The sequence below is a fragment of the Furipterus horrens genome, unplaced genomic scaffold, assembly GCF_987537825.1.
Source record: "Furipterus horrens unplaced genomic scaffold, mFurHor1.1.pri manual_scaffold_1, whole genome shotgun sequence".
In the NCBI taxonomy this organism is placed as follows: domain Eukaryota; kingdom Metazoa; phylum Chordata; class Mammalia; order Chiroptera; family Furipteridae; genus Furipterus; species Furipterus horrens.
Genome location: NW_028327171.1, coordinates 39,354,165 through 39,365,542, shown reverse-complemented (window position 1 = coordinate 39,365,542; position 11,378 = coordinate 39,354,165). Strand labels below are relative to the sequence as shown.

Genomic DNA, 11,378 nt, shown 5'->3' with positions numbered 1-11,378 from the left:
GAAGCTGCTGAATCAGGAGGTCTTCTGCAGGCTCAGGAAGCCACAGCTGAGCTACTGGCTCCAGAACCAGGCCACCTCCACTGCAAACCTGCACCTCTCACTTCAAATTAAAGTCTCTCAAGTTTATCTGAATCTTAGAACCCTACCTGCAATGGAGTTTTTAGCATTCTAGCCTCAGCAAGCAGTGAGGAATTCAGAATGAGGATAGATGAGTGGTATTGGACCAGCCCACACTTCTGCAAGGCTGTAGGCCTTTACAGTGAGGGATCTTGAGCCCAGGGTGTACCTGGGGTTCCTGCCCCTGAGGGTATACAAGAATTCTAACTCTGACTACAAATGTTTAAGATTAAATTTTAGGTGTAACTTGAAAATAGTGGCATCACATAAACTTGGGCTTTCAAACAGTTGCACTCAGCATTCACAAATCATTTGGGAAACGTTTATCAACTCCATTCTGTGTTGTTATAGATGCTGCAATTCATAGTTACTTTGCCCTCGGGGAACTTACAGTCAATGGAGTGATAAACGAGTAATCCACATGAAAAATATTGTGTGATAAAGGTTAGTCACAGACTGCAAAGGGAACATAGAGGAGGAAGATTTTGAAGAGACTATGGGATCAGGGAGGGATTTTTGAGGCGGTGACCCTTAGACTGAGCTGTCAAGGATGAGCCAGGGAGAAGAAAGCCGGTACAGCAGCCTCAGAGTGTGAAGCAGGGTGATTAGCACGAGGGATTCTGGACTGTTCCACATGATTGAATAAGGGTCATCTGAGGAAGCCTGGTGGTGTGCGAAGACAGAGAAATAGGCAGGTAGATCCTGGACCAGCCTGCTCTTCCAAGTGAATAGCCAAAAATAACGCTCATAATTTACTTGAACACAGCAGGTTTACTGCCTCTACTTTGCCATTGTTTTATGAGACGTCTAGGGTAGAACACATGCATTTAATGTTTCTTCCTCATTTATCAAACGCCCGTTCTCAGCATTGTTAATTATGCTGGAGAGGGGAGTTGGGAGCATAAAGCAGAGTCATGTATTACGGTGCAAATACCACACCTGTAAAATGAACACCTGGAAAAGGGTCATTGATGACAGCACTATTAAAGGAAAGTGAATATTTTTAGGGTATTCTAGGGAACACAATCTATATATAGTGTATAAAATACTCTTTTAGAAAAATATGGAACACTTCACAAATTTGTGTGTCATCCTTGCACAGGGTCCGTGCTAACCCTCTCCATATTATTCCGGTTTTAGTATGTATACTGCTGAAGACAGCACTAAAAGTAAGTCTCCTAAAAGCATAAACAAATGACCCATTTGTAATGGTGTCCTTGTTATCAGTAAGATTTCTTCATATAAATTCACACTCGTCACTTAGGAAAGATACACTGAGGCTGAACTCATATTAGCATTATAATTTTAGACGGACTCCTGAGCTCCAAACCACTTAGAAACTTTTTGCCAGCTCTGGAATAGATAGCAAGCAGGGTAATACTCATTTAATTCCTTTGCACAGTAATCTGATGGCTAAATATGCTTCAGAGATTCTTTTAGGACTAACTGGGGAATGAAATCAATCAGAGTGCATAAATTACAAGAAAAGTGCTGTTGATGTCAATTACCTAAGCTCTGTGGATGTAAGTCTTCTAATTTCCTATTAAATCAGTAATGTTACCAATCTCACTCTATTATTTTAAATAGGACTGTAGCTGCACTTGCTAAGAGTTGAATGAGGGCAGACAAATGTGAATAGTTAATGAGTCTCACAAAGTAAGAGCAAGTCGAAGGTGTCAATAACAGTGATATAACATGGCTCTCAAAGCTCCAACCTGACATCTGCAAGAGAAGGTTTAAATCTGTTTGCTTTTTAACTTGTTCCCCATACTCTATCTAAATGCATTTTATACACAGCAAATGCCAGGTGAATATGGGTGTTCCTACTGCCATAGTGAGTCCCTATCTTCCCCCAAAGATAATGACCCTGAGTTGGTACAGGAAGTCTTGGCTGCACTTTCCCTCATAATCTACCCACCCCCACTGCTTACGGCTACATTTCACTGACTCATAATTTCCTAGTATGATCAGCATGCTGACAGGAAAGATAAAGGCACTGGGCATAGCAGCAGCCCTAGAGAGCTGGCCAAGGCCTATCCAATAGCCCCTGCCACTATTGATGGCAAAACAGAAATAAGGAGAACAACAACAACCACACCAAAACCTAGAGTATAAAAGCATCTGAGTGTTAAACCCTTGCTATTTTGCTGCTTCCTCCACACAACACACCTTCCGTGACTCACCAAACTAAATGATGCGTGTGCAGTTTTCCTTAGCAGTGGGCTATCGTTCACTTCCTATACTCCAAAAGCAATAAAACTAGCCAATGGCATATCACACTCACTGATATTACAGGAATCAAACTTACTGAGAGCCAAGTTGCAACTGAGGTTGATATAGACCTTGATTAGAGTCTAGGGGCATCGCATACTATATGGTCAGGTTGGGTTTTGCATGAATTGCGGTCCTGTTGTAAAACATTTTTTCAGATGGCACGTCGACTACACTACTCAGCCAGTTCTTGAACAGGAAACAGAACTCTGCCTTTCTACTTTCCTTGGTCAAGTCTCATCTTTGAGTCAAAGAAATTCAGCTTTCTAAATCACCCCATTCTTTTTCTATTTGCATCTTCCTGTTTGTCAGTGTCTTGCAAATTTAAAGATAATGGAGTTCTCTAAATCCATTCTCAAGCACAGAATGTTTGATGAATGGAGGGGAGTCCTATGACAAAGGAAAACTATTAATCAGTCAATTGTGAACCAGCCAGATGAACTAAATGGCTAAATTCTAAACACACTTTAGGAAGTGGTGAAGAGTTCAGGTAAAACTAGACCTAAAAGTTATATCTTGTCACTTAGTTTGCTACTTGCGCAACAGACATTTCTCAGAAGTTTCCTATAGTGCTATGGAAATTAAATATAAAAATAAATGGATGAATGGGAAGGGGGTCAGAAGGGAGGGGAGGGAAGGAAAGCAGCCCAGATAAACTCCTATATAACTTGTCACTTGTCATTTCACAGAACTGGAAGGAATTAAGAACAAGGAGACTGGCACGTTTCCCTGAATATATTTCCTAGGTTCATGAAAAGCCACAACATCAAAGAACCTGTATAAATGACTCATGGACATGGACAACGGGGAGGGATATGATTGCGGGAGAGGGGGTGGGTTGGGTGGGGGAGAAAAATTGGGGGAAAAGGTGACAACTGTAATTGAAAAACCAAAAATAAATAAATAAATAAATAAATAAATGGAATCATACAATAAAAAAATAAAAAATAAAACACAGAAGGGAAAAGAAGAAAAACTAAAATGTTAAAAATAAATTTTTAAAATTAAAAAAAAGAAAAGAAAGAAAAGCCACAACAATCCTTTATGTGGCTGGTCTGTCTCACATCATGAGTAAAGACAATAAACTTAGAACTATGATGCTCATTCTACTGTATGAGATGGGGGAGTACTGAGAGAAACAAATACAATTTTTACATACGGAAACTGGGTCACAAAGAAATCGAGGGTCTGTGGGAAGACATAGGACTCATTAATAACTGACTAGAAGCAGGGTCCCCCAGTCCAGAGCCACTGCATTGCTCCACATTGCTTCTATTCTAGCCATATCTGGTTTACTTTACAGATTATAAGGTACTTAAATGCTGATTAATTTTCTATTTTCAACCTCTGTGACTGTAAATGAGATTAGAATGTTTGTGTGATGGGAAATTCAATGGTGCATCATGTGTGATAGCAAGAAAAGAAATGTACTTATGATAAAATCCACTCTGACACAAATAACTCGGCCAGCTGTTGAGGAAGGCCAGGTCTGTACATATTGTGATGTTATTATTAGCCAAGACTCTAGCTATGTTTGTATTTCCAGTAAGGGGAAAGGAAAGAAGACTAAATTCCTCAAGAAAGATTTACCTAGAGCATAATCTTTCACTCAGAAATTATTTCCGGCATCAATACAAAATGTCTATTTTTGTGAAATGATCTTTCCAGAAACACATCTTATCAAAGACTATTGTAAGACTTTCTGACATCAAAAAAATGCTCTGGTAAAATCATCTCAGGTTTTTTGAATGGATAAAAACAAAAACAAAACAAAACAACAACAAAAACTTCTTACATTTAAAAAGCCTGTACTTATTTTCAGGAATTGTTATTGTTATTGATGTTATTTCACCTCTTTTCTCCCAAAGGGTCATAAGTAAGTCATTCAAAAATTTCAGGTAGATTGAACATGTGTCAGATTGTGGCAGCCTGGCTCAGAGCCTGAGGTTGAATGAGCTTTTGCTTGGATGAACAAAGAAGGGAGAAGGGAAGGGTGAGGAGACACACAAGCAAGTATACATTTCTAAAGCATGGCACGATTACTGCCTAACATTAATCATGTGCTTGCCACATGCCAAATCTCAGGCTGGGCCCCTTCTCCCTCCAACAGCTCTGAAAGCAGGCCCCATTATTATTGCCCCTCTTACGGGTGGAGCATCTGAGACCTAGGGAGGTGAGCCTACTTCCTCAGGGTCCACGGATAGCAAAGTTAAGGTTCAAGCCCAGGCAGTCTGATGTTTAGAGAATACTGGATGTCAAATGGCATAGCCTTGAAATAGTAGTGATTTTGGTGGTTGTTTTTTTCAATGTAAAGCAGTGACTGGATTATGTAGCTACTGAGGCCATCTGCCCCATCTATGGGAATTCCCAATTTGAAAAATTTGAAGATTATATTATTTATTATAATGCTGCCTGCTTGAACAAAGGAACCCATGAAGCTCAATAAATACAATGAAAATTTATCTCTTGTGCATGTAAGAGTCCATTGAAGACACAGTCATTGAGAGACCCAGGTTCCTTCCGTCTTGTAGCTCAGTTCACCTCTTGATCCTTGGAGTCCTCAGAGTTCAGAGAGTGGAATGGTGCACAGGTGGATGAGGCCTGTTGACATTCCATTGGCCCAAGTTCAGTCACATGGTGACACCTAACTGCAAAGTTGACTGAGAAGTGTGTTCTAGCAGAGAACATGGATATTGGGGAGCATTAGCAGCATTTGCTTCAGAGAACGATATTCTTACTGGACTCTCTAATTCCTTCTCTACTGAAGATTTTTCTGAAGGACATATAATCCACTTATTTTAGAAACTGTGGTGTATATTTAGAGCCATCATTTTGCACCCGCCCTCAATGTCCTGGAAACACCTTTTCTGATTTGCATGATTGTGCCTTCAGCTTGAATGGAGGAATATAATGAGAAAGAGCTGTATGAAATTCACTGCTATATCTACTGAGAGGATGGTATTAAGGGAAGAAATTTCTCTCTGGTCTTACTATGAGTAAAAGCTATGCTTCTCTTGAATTAAATGTTTTAATCTTATGAATACTCTGAATCTTATAATAGATCACCTATCCCACTTTGCTGAGGCCACTAAGAAGCTCAGAGCCAAAGCTGACACCCTTTTCCAGACACTGAACAGGAACTTGAAAATGTTTATTTCTGTGTACAAATTGTACCTGTCTTATTTTCCTGTCAAAAACAAAACAATTTCCCCTTTACCCTAATTGTTCCTATTGTTTATTTTATAATTTGTATTTTATATACAGAGAGAGAACCTTGCGGGACAAAATGGGTAAAGCACATGAATTTTATCATATTTACAACTTGGCATCTATGCTAAATTCCAGCTTAGTTATGGGGTTATTCAGAAAAACAAATGTGATAGATACACCCCAGCTGTCATTCTGCCTCAGTGCACAGGAAACCCTCCAAGCAGCTGACCCTCCAAGCTGATCTCAGAATGATGGCATTCTTGGAGCTGTCCCTGGGAAGTCTTAGAGGTGGGAAGTGCTGAGTGTAGTATGTATGACAAAACTGCTCTCCTAGGGCCTTTGCTTAATGAGGAGCTGTGGGAATAGTATAGGAATTAAACATGTGCTCACATTGCAAATCTACAGGGGCTAATTAGCTGAGTGACCTTGAACAGGCACTTAACCTCTCTGGGCGTCTCATGTCTTTCTTTGTGAAATAAAAGGCATTGGACCATTGGATTAGATAATCTCTAAAGCCTCTTCTAGCACAATAAATCTTTGGATTCTTCATACAAATGAAAATAATTATAATTTCAAAAATTCCTCCAAGCATTTTAGAAATAAATGACTATGTCTGGAAAAAAAGGGCTAGAGGGCAACTCACAAATGGAGAAGCAAATTAATAGTAAAGGTATTCAGAAACCATCATGGTAACATGTAGCTGCTTCTCTTTATTCTGTGAACAACAGGAGTCACAGTTCCACTGCATAGAGGTGAAAGGTTGTATAGACAGGATGTATTAATCTGAGCTGGAATTTGGCTGAGGCACCTGGACAGTTAATCCATCTCTTTGCTTCAGAAATCTGATATTACTCTAACAACACTTGCAGAATTCACAGGGCATGCTGGACCTGGGAACTGACTTGCACCATTGGTGGGCTATGGAGAGCCCACCCATGCATAACCCAGCACATACCCAGAAACCAACCCAGTTTCCTGATTGCTCAAGTCAACATGAACAATGTAAAGAATCTTTCAACTGTAATTCAGGAAGACTATGAGCCTGCCACAGTGAGTTTTTGCTTGCAGTTCAGGACCTTGTGCTAAAAATGCATTTTATGGTGAAACAAGAGATTAGCTAATCTTTTGGGCTAACAGAGAGCCAGCTACAAATGCTTCCTGTGTATATTGTGAAAGTCTGAGATGACAGAAGTTCCTCGTTGCTATCTGAATTTCCCTTCCCCCAAAGCTTCCATTGGTCACACAAACCATTGTCTATGGCAAGCTGGCCAGAGTATGATGTTGTAATTTTCCTTGGTTCATATTTCTAAATTAAATCTGTTTGGAAAAAGAGAAGACTTTAAAATTTTTCAATTTTTGTCTTGAATTATGGAGGAGTTTTCTTATTTTTCTTCATTTATTGGTCAGTCTTATTTTTTATTAACAGATTCATTCTTTGGATACTCAAAAGTCAAAAAGAAAAGGAAAACTTTAAAAAAACACACACAGAAACAAAACACCCTAGAAACTGAACACTTAAGCAATAAGTACTCAGACACTTGTGGTTTGATACAAATGGACTGACATAGAGCACAGGCTGCCATCATTAAGTTTCAGATATGGGGCCAAGACCAACGATTCACTTTGATGAAAAATGTTAACACTATTTTCTTTGACTCATAGTGTGTGCATTTAATATTCTCTTTGGCCTTACATACAAGAGTTTCTTTTTCTTTCTTTCTTTCTTTCTTTTTTTTAAGATTAAATGCATGGGAATTTTTTAACCACGTTGTTCCACTTCATATCTTCTTTCTCTTCTGATTTTATTTTCACTGCAGACCAGAGTGAAGACATTATTATTTGATAGCCTATGGGAACCAAGGCAAAACTGACTAGGGATTACTATAGCCAAGCATGTATTTGTTAATTACCAAGGCCTCACACTTAGATGTCAATGACTAGCCAAAGTCTAGGCCTAAAACATCTATCCTCTTATAGCTATGTTTTATTATTATTATTTAAACACAGCCATAAGATTTCTAACATAAAAGAGTAGACGACTTACCTATATGATCTAAAGGGAGAAAATATGAATATGTATTTGTATTTGCTTGCATTTGTAAAAAAAATATTGGAAAGATACACAAGAAGCTAATAAATTGGCTTCTTGGAAAAGAAGAGTGGATGACTGACTGCTAATGATCAATTGCTGATTTTGTCTGACCTCTTTCTTTATTTTTTCAATGATAAATCTATTGTCATGCATTTAATTAGAAAGACAGGACTACCCAAAAACTCAGACTTAAAATACACTCACTCACTCTCCCCAACAGCATATGGTTGTTTCTTATTAGTTTCATGAGTGCCATGAAAATTCAAAAATGACTCTGTACAAGAACAATATTTTAAGTTCACCACATTACCAGTGGAGAAATCACAATTCGCAGACATTCACCACACAGCAAAGCAAGCATGGTGTTTCAAAACTGAGAAAGCGAAGCCTCACAAGAGAAATCTCTGGCCACAAGGACAATGGATTAGAATCAGGATCCCTCGCCCCAGATGCCCAGGTGTGGGCTATGTAGAGATAACAATTAGGTTTGCGTGTGCAGTACACTGGCACTTATTTAAGCATTGATGTCATATTTTGGCTAGTAGCCGACTTTGTCTATGCATAATATAAAAAAGAGGCAGGAACCCCCACAGGAGTGTTCATGTTCGGACAGCGGGCAGCGAGCAAATGGAGGAGCAGCGCTGAGCACAGGTGCAAACAGCAGCAGTGCACACGTGAATACTGTAATGTCTGTAGTAAAGGAACTGTCAGAGATCCCAACCTTGCCTCACATATTCTTCTGATTGCTAGACAAAGGGAAAAAGCACTGGGTTCCATGACACCACAGCTTTCTGAGTCCTATTTACATGTATATCTCATTTCTTAAATCAGATTCCTCCCAGAACTCATTTCTCAGCAAAGTTCCTGTTTGATTCCACTCTGTTTTCCGTCTTTGTGATAGCACTTCAGTGACCAAGGCACAGAAAGAAATGGGCTGGTTAAAACACTTATTGAGTCAGGAATTCCTGCCCCCCAGCTGGCTGGAGATGTAATAGTTCTTTGAGCTCCAGAGATCTGTTAAGGTCTTCAAGACAAAAGGTTAAGAGGCAAGGTTTCAGTAAAAATGTTTAGAAGCTGCATACCACATAACTGGAAATGAAGGCTGAGCTATTTTTCTGGGGAATTTGAATTATATGCAAAGCTAATCAGGAACAATAAATGGATTTGTGTCCAGTGATAATAATTCCTGGTAGTAATAGGTAGATTTACAGCTTATTCAGCACTTCCTATGCATTGTCTCACACTGAGCCACAAGCAGCTCTGTGAGGCTTTAGAGATAAGAGCTCCAAGGCTTAGGAGATGAAATAGTTTGTCCCTTTGAACCAGATACAATTGGTGAACTGGAGCTCACACTTAGGTTTTCTGAAGGCACTTTCCACTAAGCAGGCTGCCTTGGGTCCTCAAATCCAGTCACTTGATTAAAGAATTCCCCCACTTAGCCAACTTTCCATCTGACAATCCTAAGAGTCCTATCAATCTAATACTAAACTTCTATTAGGCTCTTTGCATTGTGCTGAAACACAAGACAAATTCCCACCATTAGAAAAGTTGTAATACGTAGTGTTGAAATTTATGTCTCATTCCCTCTCTTGCCTGTGTTCTCTTTTTACTTTTGTTTTCATTGCCTTTGTAATTGAGATTGGATTACAACTTAGAGGAAGGTTAAAACTAAGTTTATGACTAAGGTTTGGAGGGTAGGAATCCAGCCCCTCATTTCTAGGGTGGAACATCTGACAATAAGACCAGTATATTACTGTGTTCTATGTAGTCATTTTATATTCCTGAAAACATTTGCCCTTGCTACAAGTGGATTAGAGGTTAGAATGCAGGATTGGCAGGCAGGATTTGTGGTTTCTATTATTAGACCACCACAGTTTTATCTCACAAGGGTGAGCGCTAAGCAATGTGGTTTATTGGAGAGAGAACTTGATTGCAAGATGGTGTTTTGATGATTGCCAGATGGGAGGGGGATGTGGGGAAATGTGTGAAGAGGTGAGGGGATTAATAAGTACAAATAGGTAGTTACAGAATAGCCATGGAGATGTAAAGTACAGTATAGGAAATGGAGTAGTCAAAGACTTATATGCATGACCCATGGACATGAACAGCGGGGGTGGGGATTGCCTGAGGGAGTGGGGGATGTTGGGTGGAGGGGGGCAAAGAAGAAAAAATCAGGAAAACTGTAATAGCATAATCAATAAAATATAATTAAAAAAAAAAAAAAGATGGCACTTGCTCTCCAGTGAATGAGAAACAGCTGAGCACAGGTGAGGGTAAAGGTACAGAGGACAACGTGAGATCCCTCCATCATTGAAAGTATAAATGTGTACACGATTCACTGAAGTACAGAAGAATCTTATTAGGGGCCTCCCTCCACAACTTTCTATAGTCAGAAGAGAAGCCACTCTTTTATGAAGACCTCCACAAGGAAGGGGAAAGGACCCTGAATATGGCTTTCCTAATGTGCTTCAGGGTTATACACACACCAATAAATTTCCATCCACTGAGTGAGTGAGTTTGTGTATGTGTGTGTGCGTGTGCGTGCGTGTGTGTGTGTGTGTGTGTGTGTGTGGCCAGGAGAGCACTGAAGTTGTTTGGAGAAGCAAGAATGAGGATGATGGTGGTATGTTTTCACATGATCACCGGTGTTCCCTTTACTTCAAATATCATACTCCAGGCTGAACCAAAGACTTTTAGGTAGGGAAAGAGAGAAAAAGAATCTTGTGAAAGAGATGTGTAATTTCCTTCTGAGCTTAAAGGGATAAATTAAACCAAATATGTTCACAACTCATTGCATCGGCCCTGTCCCTGCACTGCTTCCAAACCTCTCCATGCTGCTGAAAGCACCTAGGGACACCTAAGCTTGGTCCTAATCCAAAAGCCCCAGGACCCAGTATGACCTTAGGCAGGAGAGACAAATAATTTTGACCATGGATTCTGAGTCTGAGCATATAGGGCTTACTTTTCTAGTCCCAATCCATTTGATAACTTGTTTTTGCCTTCTCCATAAACATAGCTCTGTATGACTACTGCTAACTCAGTCCCTCTGAAATACATGAAATGAACTCAGATTAATTCATTTACTCAATTATTTATCCAATCAAGAAATATATATGCATGCTTTATTATGTGTCAAACACTGTGCTAAGCCTAAGGATCGGCTTCCCTCTCTCCATCTCCCTCTTCCCCTTGCCCTCCCCCTCTCCCTCTCTTTCTCAGGACACAGTGAGAAGGCAGACATCTGCAAGCCAGAAAGAGGGCTCTCGTCAGACACTGAATCCCCCTGCATCTTGATCTCTGACTTCCCAATCTCTAAGACTGTGAGAAATAAATATCTGTTGTTTAAGCCAATTGGTCTATGGTGCTTTGCTATGGCATCCCAAGTGGACTAAGACAATGAGGCACTCAGAAGACACTGCTCTCAGGTCAGGAAATCTGGGCCCTAGTGTGACCACTAATTTTGCCTCCTGTGTCAGTCTCTAGAGGAAGTGTGATTGCCTTAGGTTTGGGGAGAGTCTCAGCTGTGGGGCGAGAGTGTCTGTTGAATACATTCATTGGTCTTTTTGTTTGAAGGTAAAAGTTTAGGGTTTGTTTTTTAGGTTGTGTCAAAAGTTGCTTCTCTTTCAGTACTACTACTTCTAAATGCCATACACCATTTGTACATTATCTGTGACAGCCCAGCATCTTA

The 11,378-nt window shown here is 39.9% G+C and overlaps 1 non-coding gene across 1 annotated transcript; it reads right to left on the bottom strand.

Annotated features, from left to right (window-relative positions):
• Positions 1-1,174: 1,174 nt before the first annotated feature.
• Positions 1,175-1,281, bottom strand: LOC150020909 (U6 spliceosomal RNA). Its single transcript, XR_016513462.1, has one exon. It is a non-coding gene; the product is annotated as a U6 spliceosomal RNA (small nuclear RNA).
• Positions 1,282-11,378: the final 10,097 nt, after the last annotated feature.